General features: G+C 47.7%; 1 pseudogene; it reads left to right on the forward strand.

The window, feature by feature from the left end:
* The first annotated feature begins 3113 nt into the window (after nt 1–3113).
* The window catches only part of LOC147751231 (uncharacterized), a 97194-nt pseudogene continuing 83661 nt past the window's right edge, over nt 3114–16646 (forward strand).

Raw genomic sequence — 16646 nt, forward strand, 5'->3', positions numbered from 1 at the left:
GTATTTACCAAATCGGTATTTACCGAATCTTGTAATTCCCATTCATTCCTATAGGCCTGGAGGGCCAAAGGAATGAATGTGAATTACCGAATCGGTAAATACCGATTCGGTAAAATAGGGAAACATTCAAGGGTGGCAGGGTGTCACATTGACACCCTGTTGCACCCCTGAATAGTGCATGTGTGCACATGTGGCACACATACATGCCCTGAGGGCATGTATGTCTGCCACATGGCACTGTTGAAAATGCACAGATTTGCATTTTCAAAGGTACTCGGTATTTACCACCAACTAATAGTTGGTGGTAAATAACAAATCCTTAGAGCACATAAGCACTCTTAAAAGTGCTTCCTACATGCCATTTACCGATTCGGTAAATACCGAATTGGTAAATAATGATTCCGTAAATACAGAATCAGTAAATACCGATTTGGTATTTACTGAATCATCCCCTACATCTGAAATGGCTCAATACCGGTCGGTGAGCCTGAAATTTACCAAATTTCCGGTTTACCGACCTGTAATGGGCCAACTACATCGGGCCCATAGCATACACTTTAAATAGGGTCACAGTAAAAGTTAGGGACCCATAGTGCCCATACTTTTTAATTAGTATCTGAAATTTGAACAATGTTTAGTCAAAACATGCAATCAACTTACGTTGTTTAATGTTTTTCAAATAAAGTGCTCCTTAAAATGAGTAACGAGTGATGTATTAGTTGGTTATTCAGTAATTAATATTCTGCTTTGTACAGATTATAAGAAGCCATATTTGAATAACATTAAGATGCCAGCAGACACATTTTGCCCCCACCACTGGTGAGTCTGGGGCTTTCTTAAGGCTTCACACTATACACAGTGTAATCATCAGGTTGTCCAATGAAGCAATGTGCTACCAGACTGCAGGGCACTGTTAGAAGATTAGAGTCCGTCCCACTTAATTCCAACAGTATTCTACTTTTCATATTGGTAAATTTAGGGGAACATCCTTTACAACGCAACTTTTACCAAGCAGTGCTTTTACAACGCAACTTTTACAATGCAAACCATTACAACGCATTGTGCTGGGGGGCGCTCTAGGATAGGGAATAGGTTTCATGTACTGTCCAACACCTACCCTACAATCCACGGGGACTGGAGTTGGAATAGTAAATTTAACTATTCACTATCCAGCGCCCCAAAGCACTATGCGTTGTAAAGGCATGCGTTGTAAAAACCGCGTTGTAAAGGCATGCGTGGTAAAAGCATGCGTTGTAACGTCATACATCCATAAATTTATGATTATAATATGGGTACTGTGAAACCATCATAAATGAAAGAAAATTACTTGATAGGTTGCTTTGCAAGGGTGTCTAGGAGCATGATGTGTAGCGACGAGCGGCGTGGTGATTGGAGCTACAGACGTTGTCCCACATTTTACAAGAAAAAGATTTCTTCGGAAGACTATGGGACAATTAGAGATGATGGTGGCCACAGTGGCCACCCTACCTACCTATAGTCAGGTCCTTTAAAAATGAAGCTCATTAACCTTGCACTCCTATATTAGTGACCAGTGTAAGGTGCTTTGTTTAAAAAACATTGGAGAAGCCAATAGGTCTTGTATGGCATGATGTGGGAATGTTTATTTGGTCAAGCTTGACAGAGCAGCTGTTGCCAGACAATTATGTGAGCATCATAGAGAGGGACTTGGATTCCGCTCAGATTTTGGGAGCCAAGAGTGTATGTATTGATAGGGCAGAATTTGTGTACTGCCACAAAAAATATGCTTGCCCTCCACACTGCTGTAATCATTTTGTTCATGTGTCCAGCTACCTGAGATTGGACATTCAGAGGCACACATATGACGTGGCAATGCTATTAAAGTCTGTTGGAGGACTAGAAAATATATGGTGCTTTTCTCGGGCAGCAGCACAGATGGGAGGATGACAGTCATTTGCCTACATAGATGTTTAGGCCCGGCATGACTGTGCAACTGTCACCTGACCTGTCCACCTACACCAGTATTATTCTACACTTCTTTGTTTCCACACAAATACATATCCACTCCCATGTTATTTAGTTATAATGTTTCACATACCATACAACATTCTTTTAAAGCCCCGCCTACCGACATAGTCAATGCTTGTTTCCCCCCCTTTTGCAGTATGCATTGAAGAAAGGCTGCTGTTTAACTGTGGAGGCCATGTGCTGTATTAAAATGTTACATTTTAAAAATGAAAATAATTTTCATATAAAACATAGCAGGCAGGTTTACTTAAAATATATCAGAAACCCTTTTTGGTTTTAAAGCAATCACAGGAAAATAGTATTCTTAATGGCTTAAAAAAAGTATGATTCGCTTTGAACTACTGCAACTTGAAATCATACTTTAAATACACAAGAATGATAAAAATACAGAATGGAAAGAAAAGAGCACTGATGAAGTTACATTTTGGACCAGCAGTCCCAACACTTAAGCACATTTCCTTTTAGACACAATTGATCGGATAAAATGCTGACCTAGCTCCCCATGCTATATGTTGTGTTAGGAGGAAGCAAATGCAAATGAGAGGTGAACTGACCAATGGATGAAGTTTGTTGTCTCAAAGATTGTTTTGTGTATGTATTTAAAAAAATATTTGTATGGTTAGAAATTGTAATTTTCAAATTATGTGTCTTTATATTGTTTATAACTTTTTCGTTTCCCAATACAAAATATGAATTTCAGAATAAATGATTGAAGAGTTTTGTTTTCCCTACTTTTGCATTCAAACCTTTCATCCCCAAACAATGATTCCAGATGGATACTGACATTTCCTTTGCCCAATTCCATGTAAACAGATGGCAAAGGGGTGTTTCTGGAGTTCAAGGGCAAGCTGTTAAGCACACATTGTCTCCAGTGAGAAGCCAATACCCGGCCTCAGATGGCGCCTGATCGCCAGAACAAAAGTTCAGAAAGAGGCAATGGCACACTAGGTGAAGTGAGAACCAAAATTCTCATAATTCATAAGTAAAACCTTTATAGGATCAAGGATACACTTATTGACTTGTCCTCCATCAGTGAGTGCTAAGGGGTCTCTGATAGAAGATGGGTAAACAAGCTGAGTTCCTTTCGGTATCATAGTGCTGACGGGATGAAGGTAAGTTCTCACTATTTCATGCAACACCTTCAGGGTGCAGGCAGCATGTACATGCGTCACAGGATTGATGTGAAGGTAGAGGGTCTTCAGCCACCAGACTGTAGTGGATGCCGTAGCAGGCAGATGACATCATGCGAGGGAGCATCTTGTACCTCATCAGTCATATTCATGCTCCCAGCTGCAGAGTGAAGGTAGTGACCAGGACCAGAGGAGACAAATTTAGCAATAATCCCATAGATTTTCAATCATTCGTTCACCAGGCTCATTTATCCCCTACTAGAAGGACTGTAAAAAGAGCTACTGATTGAAGAAACCCAGTGTGGATCAATGAGCTTCCACCTGTATGATGATCGTGTCAAAAAACCATCAAAAGAATCACCTGGCAAGGGGAACTATTGTGGGCTCAAGTCTCTGTCAAAATTCCATTTATCACATGTGATCTGGGTTGGAGGTCCCAGAACAAGGCTGAGATTAGAGCGTCCCCATGGCAGCCACTTTCATCCCAGGAGGGTGACCGGAGTTACAACGCATTGTTGATGCAGCTTCTCTTGCATGGTTGATGCAAGATTGCAGTGCCCTTTTGCATGGGCTGAACTCTGGACCTCTTTGCGATAGACAGATATTGTTTTTGACGCAAGTGGGTTTGATTCCCCAGATCTGTCAGTGGCATAACAAAAGCCCTTGCAGCACTCGTGGTGCGGGGGAACCACCATGCTTCAGAGGACCCCTCCGGCACTGGATGGTTCCTCAGAGTTGGGGGCCCCCTGCATGTACTTTGCAGGGGGCCCCCCTCATGTTTTGTTACGCCACTGCTGTTACCACGTGCAGCAAGAGCCCCCCCCACCACAGCACTCACACACACACACACACACACGCACACACGCACACACACACTCCTGAATATTTAAGCTCGAGGACAAACCAACTGTTCTTCAAGGCCCTTATCCATACTGGGGGAAATATATCTTACTGAAACGCAGCTGTTGTGAAAAAAAAAACATAATCAAATGGATAAAGCAATGAATTTTATGTAGAATCATTTCTCCACACAGCACCAAAATGTGCAGTATTCGTGACTTGCAATTAAGCTGCCTGGAGAGAAAGGATATAGTTCAAATCTGCTTTGCCATCTAGTTTACGTATAGCAATATATCCTAGCTAAAAATGCACTACATCGTGTGATATGCTGCTTCTGACCCTTACAATATTAGAATGACAATTCGGATGGACTAAATATAACCTCCTCGCGCAGCTCTCTAGGTATGCAATTGCACCATCACAAATAGTCAATTCAATTTTGACTGAGAAAACTTTTACAACAAATCTTTGGCAAACAACTCAGTAAGAGGCATAAAATATCAGGATGCTAGCAGATGCCGGGCTGCACTTGATAGCCACTTTATCAAGCTGCAAAATGCGGAAAGCTTGGAATTATTTTACACCCATGTAAGTACAGTGCTTTACAGTTTCAAATTTGGTACTATTTAATGATTGGGAAAATGCATTTTTTCCCAAAAGTTTACAATATTTCTCTTCACAAATTGTTTTTGTTATTGTTGTGTGGCGTATGTAAAGAGCACACAAAGGCAGTTTACCCACAGTGTTATTGGGAAGATTGGATGGTGGAATGACGGCCAGCTGAGTGCAACAGCGGGAGCGTCTGTTTTGCTTTTTGCTCTCTGTTTTTATAAAGATGATGATTGGTCCTGTGATTCCTATTTGATGCTAATGCTGATATCTTCTTATGGGCTGATGGATGACCTCCTGACTTCCTCTTGTGGCCCACTGTCCACTCCACTCCCGGAGTTACCCGGTACTTTTGAGTCAGATACAAAACTCACCATGGCTCCAAAGACCCTCTTCTCACTCCTGAGGCTTGCCGCATCCACAACAGCTCCTTCTTGTAAGTCACACTGTGCATTAATATTGACCTTATCCAGTTCTGGCCCGGTTTCCGTGCCTGTTTGTCACAAGGGAAGTGGTGATCGAGCGCCCTAGCTCTCCAGCAATTGTGACTATGCCCTGCCCATTCTGCGCCTATTGGTCACAGTTGACACATTGCTCCTCCACTGCCTTTCTATTGAAGTGTTGTATAGCGCTGGCTGGACCCGAGGGTATCAGAGCGCTTCACAAACAAATACAAATATGCAACAAAGGAAAATGAGGACACAAAACAAGAACAAGGAGAACAAGTAGGAAAATAAACTCAGTACAACAACAGCTTGAGCGTAATACGGGACGGAGATCAGGAGAGAATCATCCGGCTCTGGGTTCAAAGAGATAGCAGTCTTTCACAGTCAGGCGTGGGGTTCTCGTTACGAACCGGAGCGCTCAATGAAGAGGGCTTTGAGTAGCATCTTGAATTGCGGAAAGGAGGCGGCCATTCTGATATGGGGCGGGTGGATTCCATATCCTGGGGGCATTAACCGGAAAGGATTTATTCGCGGTTTTGTGTTTCTGTGATATCAGAGGGATGAGTAGGAGTGTGTTGGAGCTTCTGAGGTTCCTGGATAGACCGGCCCTTTTGAGTTTGGTAGGCAGGTATTCTGGTTTGCCTGTATGCAGGGCTTTATGTGTGAGGCAAGCTGTGCGGAAGCTGGCTCGTCGGTCTATCCGGAGCCACTTCAGTTCCTTGCGTGCCGGAGAAATGTGCTCATATTTCTTTGTTCCTGTGACCATTCTTGCCGCTGCGTTGAGGGTGGAGGTGAGAGGTCCCAGGTGCGATGTGGCTGTTCCAATCAGCACTGGGATGCCATAGTCAATTCTGGAGAGCACCAGTGCCTGAGTGGCCTGTTTCAGGTCTTTAGGGGGGAGGAAGGGTTTGATTTTGTGGAGAAGTTTCAAGCTCAGGAACGCACTTTTTTGCGGTTTTTGAGATGTGTTTTTTCATGTCCAGTTTGGGATTGAGAGTGATCCCTAGGGATTTTGCGGAGTCCGTTGGCGCTAGAGAGACATTGAGGGCATTTAAGGCTTTGAGCCATTCCACTATTTGGGGGTTTTCATCTTTATTCGAAATGAGGAGTACTTCCGTTTTCTCTTCATTAAGTTTGAGGTGGTTGGTTGAGAGCCAGTGTTGGACCTCCATGAGTGTACCGTTTAGTCGTTGAATGTCTGCGATCGATGTGGTTTTCAAATAGAGTTGTGTGTCATCCGTGTAGAGGTGGAAGGGGATGTTGGAGTTCCTTAGAAGTGAGGTGAGGGGTTCCATGTAGATGTTGAAGAGTTGCGGGGAGAGTACTGACCCTTGAGGAACTCCTCTGCTGATGGGGAGGGGGTCTCATTCGAAGCTATTGATCTTTATTCTTTGAGTGCGGTTGTTGAGAAGAGAGGAGAACCATTTTAAGACCGTCTTTTAAATGCCCGCTCTCTCATGGAGGACATTGAGTAGCAGGGTATGATCCACTGTGTCGAACGTGCCGATAGGTCAAGGAGGATGAGAAGGCTACATTGGTTGGAGTCGAGTGACATGTGCAGATCATCTAGGACATTTAGTATTGCGGTTTCAGTGCTGCAGCCCTTTCTGAACCCTGACTGGTGTGGGTCAGGTAGATTAGATGTTGGGTTAAATGTGCGAGCACACATCTTTCCAGAATTTTGGATAGGGGCGAAAGGTTTGAGACCCGTCTGAAGTTATTCATGTCCATGTGGTCAAGGCCAGGTTTTTTTAGAAGTGGTGTGACTTGACCGAGTTTAAGGCAGTCAGGAATGGAGCCCTTGCTCAAGGAGCTGTTGATGATCTTGCCCCACATAGGAGTTAGAGTGAGCTTCAGCTCCTTGGTCAGTCTCGAGGGAAGTTGATCAAGGGAGTGAGATGAGGGTTTAGCGTAGGCGATAAGATTGCTTATCATTTCATCCTGGACAGGCCGGAAGGATGACCAGCGGACAGACAAGGTTGCTGGGGGGTTGTGGTTAGTTGCAGGACTCCGGGTTTCTGAGCAGGAGGAGAGCTTCGAGCTGAATGAACAATCAATTTTGGCGATTTATTCATTGAAAAAGCTGGCAAAGTTGTCGCAATGGGTTTTGGACGCCGCCAGGTTGGCTGCTGCTGGAATGTAGATTTGGTTCTTAATGATGTTGAAGAGTTCTTTTGGGCGGTTTTTGGCATTGTCTAAGGCAGAGCGGAAGAAGGATGACATTTTGCTCCTGATATGAATGTAGAAGTTTTTGCGTGCTGCCTTGAGTTGATCCCGATGGAGGGAGGTGGGGTTGTTCCTCCAAATTCTTTCCAGGGATCTGAGGTGTCTACTTTCCTCAATAATGTCAGTAGAGAACCACAACCTCGAGGAAATGCTTCTGGGTTTTTTTAGTTTCAGAGGTGCCAGTTGATCCAGGGTGAGCTCCAGGTTGGAATGATAGAGCGAGGTGAGTTCCGAGGTTGAGGTGGAGTCCGTTATGTTCGGAGGAGTGAGCTAAGTCCCTCTTCTAGCTTGCCTCGGGGGACTCTGGATGTGTTCCTGACCCTTTTAGGGGAGGCTTGAGTGGGTGGGAGTGAAAGGGCCGACTGCATTTTTGTTCGCAATGATTGCCTCCAGGATCGCTCCTCTGTAATGCCTTTCCTCTGAGCAGTGTTGGATCTTATCGTTGTCTTGCAGAAGGGTGTTGAGAGATTGAATGCGCGGGTTATTGGTTTCGTTCCATCTTAGGTTGAGGTCAGCCCAGAATTAGGCTGTGGTCGCTGTTGAGTGCGGATTGGGTGATCAGATCCGACAGCTGAGCTCTAAATTCGTTGGAGTTGCTGGGGGGATGGTAAAGGAGATGGCATTGACGTGAACTATGAGTGAGAGATTTGATGTTGACCGACAGGCATTCAAAGGAATTATACAGGCAGGAGGGAATTTCAGAGATAGAGAGGTCACTTTTGTGGATAATTGCTATGCCGCCACCTTTGTGTATGGGCCTGTCTGCGGATAATTGAGAAACCGGGTGTCACCAGCATGTCCAGAATGGGGAGGGATAAGGTGTTTAGCCACGTTTCCATGATGAAGGCTACATCCAGGTCATGTGAGAGGATGGATTAAGCTATTTCCGTTGCATGTTTGACTGCGGACCGGCTGTTGATAAGCAAACAGTTAATGGGGGGGTCTTCTTTTGATTTCACATTGTCAAGCTTGGCTCTGGGTATGGAGGATAGATACATAGGGGGTCTGATGGCTCTGTGGTGGGGCGGGTCCCTACCCACTCCAGTGATGACTTGGATCACGGAGGTGAGAGTAGAGTTCAGGAGTGGGGCTTGGGCTGGCTGGTTCGAGGGGAGTTTGTAAGATGCGACGAGTGCACTCACTTCCTGGGTGGAGAGGGAGGTTATAGTTCTTCTGGGATTGACTGCTCGCTACTCAATTGTGACTTTAGTGAGAGGAGGCATGGAACCTGTCGGGGGAAGGGACCGGTTGGTGGGTGGATAGTCATTCCTAGGGAGAGGCAGAGGGATGTTGGGTGGTGCGGAGGGAAGGGAGGGCAGCTGGAGATTCCCTAGGGTGGATAAGGTTTCCTGCAGGCCAAGGATCAGGGTAGCAATCTGCGGTTCTATGAAGTTGAGGCGTTGCATCAGCTCGGGAGAGGGGGAGAGGTAGAGAGGGTGGGCGGAGCAGAGCCCTGGATGTGGGGGGCTGTGGGGCGAGTTCCTACTGGTGGTGTTCATAAGAGGGGGGAGCAGGTTCCGGTTTGGAGTTCGGTTGCCTTGTTCCTCCCTGCCCCTTGCCTTCACCACTTCTGATCTCTTATGGCCTTGGCCCCCCCTTAACCGGGCCTCTGATATCATGCTTAGGTTCCATTGTTTTCACATTGCCCCTGGCTCCGGCCTTGGCACAGTTTGGCTTTGGTCGCCAACCTGCTGATGCTGATGCTGCAGCTGCCACTGCCCACCCACTCAGAATAGGGAGTAAACAGTAGACCAAATTATGGGAGTCTTACTCTCTAGTTCCTTTGCCAGCAAGCCAGGCTGACCTACAGTCAGCTCCTGCTGACCAAGGGGCCCACCGTCAGCCCCGGGCAGCTAGGTGGAGATGGCAGTGGCGTGTTGTAGGGGTGGTTGAGGCACTGAGCAGGGTGCAGAGGGAAAGAGGTATTGTTAGTAAAGGCCAACATTGGGAGGCTGTTTAGCTCTTTTGGTCACAGCTCTCCTCAAACAATGGCAGCAACCTTGTCTGTGAGTGCAGCACTGGCCAGATTAGTGCATATAGTTTCTAACCACCTATTAGACTCCCCAACAACCTACAGTGGCAGATTTTTCTGGAAAATTCTTGAAAGACACTTTGCAAGTAATGTAATGTAAACAGAATTTATAAAGCACACTATCACTCCATGTGTATCCTGGCGCTGAATGACAGAGGTTCCTCTACATGCACTGGTTTACCCACGGGATGAATAGCCTGCACTACATCCTAGAGAAGATATAAGTTTTAAGTTTTTTCCTAAACTGAAGGTATTATTCTATTTGTCTGATATTGGGCTAAAGATTATTCCACAGATGGGCAGCCGCACAGCTGAAGGCACTCCCCCCAAACCTGAAGGTTCTTATTCTGGCAGTACAAACCAGGTGAGCACTAGAAGAACGAAGATTTTGTGATGGAATGTGCCAGATGAACTTTTGCTGCAATGACAAAGGTCCAAGTCCATGAAGCGCCTTGAAGACAAAACATAATGATTTAAACTGGATTCTCTGAGCTAGAGGGAGCTAATGGAGATCATTGATAGCCGCAGATGCAAAATCGCCTTGAGTCCTCTTTAAAAGATTGCTTATCATTTCATCCTGGACAGGCCGGAAGGATGACCAGCGGACAGACAAGGTTGCTGGGGGGTTGTGGTTAGTTGCAGGACTCCGGGTTTCTGAGCAGGAGGAGAGCTTCGAGCTGAATGAACAATCAATTTTGGCGATTTATTCATTGAAAAAGCTGGCAAAGTTGTCGCAATGGGTTTTGGACGCCGCCAGGTTGGCTGCTGCTGGAATGTAGATTTGGTTCTTAATGATGTTGAAGAGTTCTTTTGGGCGGTTTTTGGCATTGTCTAAGGCAGAGCGGAAGAAGGATGACATTTTGCTCCTGATATGAATGTAGTAGTTTTTGTGTGCTGCCTTGAGTTGATCCCGATGGAGGGAGGTGGGGTTGTTCCTCCAAATTCTTTCCAGGGATCTGAGGTGTCTACTTTCCTCAATAATGTCAGTAGAGAACCACAACCTCGAGGAAATGCTTCTGGGTTTTTTTAGTTTCAGAGGTGCCAGTTGATCCAGGGTGAGCTCCAGGTTGGAATGATAGAGCGAGGTGAGTTCCGAGGTTGAGGTGGACTCCGTTATGTTCGGAGGAGTGAGCTAAGTCCCTCTTCTAGCTTGCCTCGGGGGACTCTGGATGTGTTCCTGACCCTTTTAGGGGAGGCTTGAGTGGGTGGGAGGGAAATGGCCGACTGCATTTTTGTTCGCAATGATTGCCTCCAGGATCTCTCCTCTATAATGCCTTTCCTCTGAGCAGTGTTGGATCTTATCGTTGTCTTGCAGAAGGGTGTTGAGAGATTGAATGCGCGGGTTATTGGTTTCGTTCCATCTTAGGTTGAGGTCAGCCCAGAATTAGGCTGTGGTCGCTGTTGAGTGCGGATTGGGTGATCAGATCCGACAGCTGAGCTCTAAATTCGTTGGAGTTGCTAGGGGGATGGTAAAGGAGATGGCATTGACGTGAACTATGAGTGAGAGATTTGATGTTGACCGACAGGCATTCAAAGGAATTATACAGGCAGGAGGGAATTTCAGAGATAGAGAGGTCACTTTTGTGGATAATTGCTATGCCGCCACCTTTGTGTATGGGCCTGTCTTTGCGGATAATTGAGAAACCGGGTGTCACCAGCATGTCCAGAATGGGGAGGGATAAGGTGTTTAGCCACGTTTCCATGATGAAGGCTACATCCAGGTCATGTGAGAGGATGGATTAAGCTATTTCCGTTGCATGTTTGACTGCGGACCGGCTGTTGATAAGCAAACAGTTAATGGGGGGGTCTTCTTTTGATTTCACATTGTCAAGCTTGGCTCTGGGTATGGAGGATAGATACATAGGGGGTCTGATGGCTCTGTGGTGGGGCGGGTCCCTACCCACTCCAGTGATGACTTGGATCACGGAGGTGAGAGTAGAGTTCAGGAGTGGGGCTTGGGCTGGCTGGTTCGAGGGGAGTTTGTAAGATGCGATGAGTGCACTCACTTCCTGGGTGGAGAGGGAGGTTATAGTTCTTCTGGGATTGACTGCTCGCTACTCAATTGTGACTTTAGTGAGAGGAGGCATGGAACCTGTCGGGGGAAGGGACCGGTTGGTGGGTGGATAGTCATTCCTAGGGAGAGGCAGAGGGATGTTGGGTGGTGCGGAGGGAAGGGAGGGCAGCTGGAGATTCCCTAGGGTGGATAAGGTTTCCTGCAGGCCAAGGATCAGGGTAGCAATCTGCGGTTCTATGAAGTTGAGGCGTTGCATCAGCTCGGGAGAGGGGGAGAGGTAGAGAGGGTGGGCGGAGCAGAGCCCTGGATGTGGGGGGCTGTGGGGCGAGTTCCTACTGGTGGTGTTCATAAGAGGGGGGAGCAGGTTCCGGTTTGGAGTTCGGTTGCCTTGTTCCTCCCTGCCCCTTGCCTTCACCACTTCTGATCTCTTATGGCCTTGGCCCCCCCTTAACCGGGCCTCTGATATCATGCTTAGGTTCCATTGTTTTCACATTGCCCCTGGCTCCGGCCTTGGCACAGTTTGGCTTTGGTCGCCAACCTGCTGATGCTGATGCTGCAGCTGCCACTGCCCACCCACTCAGAATAGGGAGTAAACAGTAGACCAAATTATGGGAGTCTTACTCTCTAGTTCCTTTGCCAGCAAGCCAGGCTGACCTACAGTCAGCTCCTGCTGACCAAGGGGCCCACCGTCAGCCCCGGGCAGCTAGGTGGAGATGGCAGTGGCGTGTTGTAGGGGTGGTTGAGGCACTGAGCAGGGTGCAGAGGGAAAGAGGTATTGTTAGTAAAGGCCAACATTGGGAGGCTGTTTAGCTCTTTTGGTCACAGCTCTCCTCAAACAATGGCAGCAGCCTTGTCTGTGAGTGCAGCACTGGCCAGATTAGTGCATATAGTTTCTAACCACCTATTAGACTCCCCAACAACCTACAGTGGCAGATTTTTCTGGAAAATTCTTGAAAGACACTTTGCAAGTAATGTAATGTAAACAGAATTTATAAAGCACACTATCACTCCATGTGTATCCTGGCGCTGAATGACAGAGGTTCCTCTACATGCACTGGTTTACCCACGGGATGAATAGCCTGCACTACATCCTAGAGAAGATATACGTTTTAAGTTTTTTCCTAAACTGAAGGTATTATTCTATTTGTCTGATATTGGGCTAAAGATTATTCCACAGATGGGCAGCCGCACAGCTGAAGGCACTCCCCCCAAACCTGAAGGTTCTTATTCTGGCAGTACAAACCAGGTGAGCACTAGAAGAACGAAGATTTTGTGATGGAATGTGCCAGATGAACTTTTGCTGCAATGACAAAGGTCCAAGTCCATGAAGCGCCTTGAAGACAAAACATAATGATTTAAACTGGATTCTCTGAGCTAGAGGGAGCTAATGGAGATCATTGATAGCCGCAGATGCAAAATCGCCTTGAGTCCTCTTTAAAAGATTGCTTATCATTTCATCCTGGACAGGCCGGAAGGATGACCAGCGGACAGACAAGGTTGCTGGGGGGTTGTGGTTAGTTGCAGGACTCCGGGTTTCTGAGCAGGAGGAGAGCTTCGAGCTGAATGAACAATCAATTTTGGCGATTTATTCATTGAAAAAGCTGGCAAAGTTGTCGCAATGGGTTTTGGACGCCGCCAGGTTGGCTGCTGCTGGAATGTAGATTTGGTTCTTAATGATGTTGAAGAGTTCTTTTGGGCGGTTTTTGGCATTGTCTAAGGCAGAGCGGAAGAAGGATGACATTTTGCTCCTGATATGAATGTAGTAGTTTTTGTGTGCTGCCTTGAGTTGATCCCGATGGAGGGAGGTGGGGTTGTTCCTCCAAATTCTTTCCAGGGATCTGAGGTGTCTACTTTCCTCAATAATGTCAGTAGAGAACCACAACCTCGAGGAAATGCTTCTGGGTTTTTTTAGTTCAGAGGTGCCAGTTGATCCAGGGTGAGCTCCAGGTTGGAATGATAGAGCGAGGTGAGTTCCGAGGTTGAGGTGGAGTCCGTTATGTTCGGAGGAGTGAGCTAAGTCCCTCTTCTAGCTTGCCTCGGGGGACTCTGGATGTGTTCCTGACCCTTTTAGGGGAGGCTTGAGTGGGTGGGAGTGAAAGGGCCGACTGCATTTTTGTTCGCAATGATTGCATCCAGGATCTCTCCTCTGTAATGCCTTTCCTCTGAGCAGTGTTGGATCTTATCGTTGTCTTGCAGAAGAGTGTTGAGAGATTGAATGCGCGGGTTATTGGTTTCGTTCCATCTTAGGTTGAGGTCGCCCAGAATTAGGCTGTGGTCGCTGTTGAGTGCGGATTGGGTGATCAGATCCGACAGCTGAGCTCTAAATTCGTTGGAGTTGCTAGGGGGATGGTAAAGGAGATGGCATTGACGTGAACTATGAGTGAGAGATTTGATGTTGACCGACAGGCATTCAAAGGAATTATACAGGCAGGAGGGAATTTCAGAGATAGAGAGGTCACTTTTGTGGATAATTGCTATGCCGCCACCTTTGTGTATGGGCCTGTCTTTGCGGATAATTGAGAAACCGGGCGTCACCAGCATGTCCAGAATGGGGAGGGATAAGGTGTTTAGCCACGTTTCCATGATGAAGGCTACATCCAGGTCATGTGAGAGGATGGATTAAGCTATTTCCGTTGCATGTTTGACTGCGGACCGGCTGTTGATAAGCAAACAGTTAATGGGGGGGTCTTCTTTTGATTTCACATTGTCAAGCTTTGCTCTGGGTATGGAGGATAGATACATAGGGGGTCTGATGGCTCTGTGGTGGGGCGGGTCCCTACCCACTCCAGTGATGACTTGGATCAAGGAGGTGAGAGTAGAGTTCAGGAGTGGGGCTTGGGCTGGCTGGTTCGAGGGGAGTTTGTAAGATGCGACGAGTGCACTCACTTCCTGGGTGGAGAGGGAGGTTATAGTTCTTCTGGGATTGACTGCTCGCTACTCAATTGTGACTTTAGTGAGAGGAGGCATGGAACCTGTCGGGGGAAGGGACCGGTTGGTGGGTGGATAGTCATTCCTAGGGAGAGGCAGAGGGATGTTGGGTGGTGCGGAGGGAAGGGAGGGCAGCTGGAGATTCCCTAGGGTGGATAAGGTTTCCTGCAGGCCAAGGATCAGGGTAGCAATCTGCGGTTTTATGAGGTTGAGGCGTTGCATCAGCTCGGGAGAGGGGGAGAGGTAGAGAGGGTGGGCGGAGCAGAGCCCTGGATGTGGGGGGCTGTGGGGCGAGTTCCTACTGGTGGTGTTCATAAGAGGGGGGAGCAGGTTCCGGTTTGGAGTTCGGTTGCCTTGTTCCTCCCTGCCCCTTGCCTTCACCACTTCTGATCTCTTATGGCCTTGGCCCCCTTTAACCGGGCCTCTGATATCATGCTTAGGTTTCATTGTTTTCACATTGCCCCTGGCTCCGGCCTCGGCACAGTTTGGCTTTGGTCGCCAACCTGCTGATGCTGATGCTGCAGCTGCCACTGCCCACCCACTCAGAATAGGGAGTAAACAGTAGACCAAATTATGGGAGTCTTACTCTCTAGTTCCTTTGCCAGCAAGCCAGGCTGACCTACTGTCAGCTCCTGCTGACCAAGGGGCCCACCGTCGGCCCCGGGCAGCTAGGTGGAGATGGCAGTGGCGTGTTGTAGGGGTGGTTGAGGCACTGAGCAGGGTGCAGAGGGAAAGAGGTATTGTTAGTAAAGGCCAACATTGGGAGGCTGTTTAGCTCTTTTGGTCACAGCTCTCCTCAAACAATGGCAGCAGCCTTGTCTGTGAGTGCAGCACTGGCCAGATTAGTGCATATAGTTTCTAACCACCTATTAGACTCCCCAACAACCTACAGTGGCAGATTTTTCTGGAAAATTCTTGAAAGACACTTTGCAAGTAATGTAATGTAAACAGAATTTATAAAGCACACTATCACTCCATGTGTATCCTGGCGCTGAATGACAGAGGTTCCTCTACATGCACTGGTTTACCCACGGGATGAATAGCCTGCACTACATCCTAGAGAAGATATAAGTTTTAAGTTTTTTCCTAAACTGAAGGTATTATTCTATTTGTCTGATATTGGGCTAAAGATTATTCCACAGATGGGCAGCCGCACAGCTGAAGGCACTCCCCCCAAACCTGAAGGTTCTTATTCTGGCAGTACAAACCAGGTGAGCACTAGAAGAACGAAGATTTTGTGATGGAATGTGCCAGATGAACTTTTGCTGCAATGACAAAGGTCCAAGTCCATGAAGCGCCTTGAAGACAATACATAATGATTTAAACTGGATTCTCTGAGCTAGAGGGAGCTAATGGAGATCATTGATAGCCGCAGATGCAAAATCGCCTTGAGTCCTCTTTAAAGCCAACTTAGTGGCAATTATCTGTATTCTTTGTCATTTCAGAATGAGAAAATTGTCTGCACCAAGAAGCAGAACATTACAGTAGTCAATCAATCAATCAATCAATCATAGCATTTGTATAGCGCACTACTCACCCGGAGGGTCTCAAGGCGCTTGGGGGAAGGGGGGTCTGCTTTGCTCTAACAGCCAGGTCTTGAGTTGTCTCCTGAAGGCGAGATGGTTCTGGGTCAGCCGAAGGTAGGTGGGGAGGGAGTTCCATGTCTTAGCCACCAGGTAGGAGAAGGATCTTCCTCTGGTGGTGGCTCTTTGGATGCGTGGTACGGCGGCGAGGGCGAGGCTTATCGAACGTAGCTGACGGGTGGGCGTGTAGAAGGTCAAGCGGTCGTTGAGGTACTTGGGGCCCAGGTCGTGGAGGGACTTGTGTGCGTGGGTGAGGAGTCTGAACGTGATTCTCTTGCTGACGGTGAGCCAGTGCAGGTCCCTCAGGTGGCCGGAGATGTGGCTGCGTCGGGGGATGTCCAGGATGAGTCGGGCGGAGGCGTTCTGGATGCGTTGGAGTCTTTTCTGTAGCTTGGCTGTGGTTCCGGCGTAGAGGGTGTTTCCGTAGTCCAGTCGGCTTGTGACTGGTGCCTGGGTGACCGTCTTCCTGGTTTCGGTCGGGATCCATCGGAAGATCTTGCGGAGCATGCGTAGGTGTTGAAGCATGATCAGAAGACGGCGTTGACTGGTCTGGTCATCAAGAGGGAGGAGTCCAGGATGAAGCCCAGGTTGCGTGCGTGGTCTGTTGGCTTGGGTGTGCTGCCTAGGGCCGGGGGCCACCAGGAGTCGTCCCAGGTGGAGGGCTATGGTCCCAGGATGAGGACTTCCGTCTTGTCTCAGTTCAGTTTCAGGCGGCTGTTCTTCATCCACTCGGCGACGTCTTTCATCCCTTCGTGTAGGCTAGTTCTGGCGGTGGCGGGGTCTCTGGTGAGGGAGAGGATCAGTTGGATGTCGTCGGCATAGGAGATGATG

The sequence above is a fragment of the Lissotriton vulgaris genome, chromosome 1_1, assembly GCF_964263255.1.
Source record: "Lissotriton vulgaris chromosome 1_1, aLisVul1.2, whole genome shotgun sequence".
NCBI lineage: Eukaryota > Metazoa > Chordata > Amphibia > Caudata > Salamandridae > Lissotriton > Lissotriton vulgaris.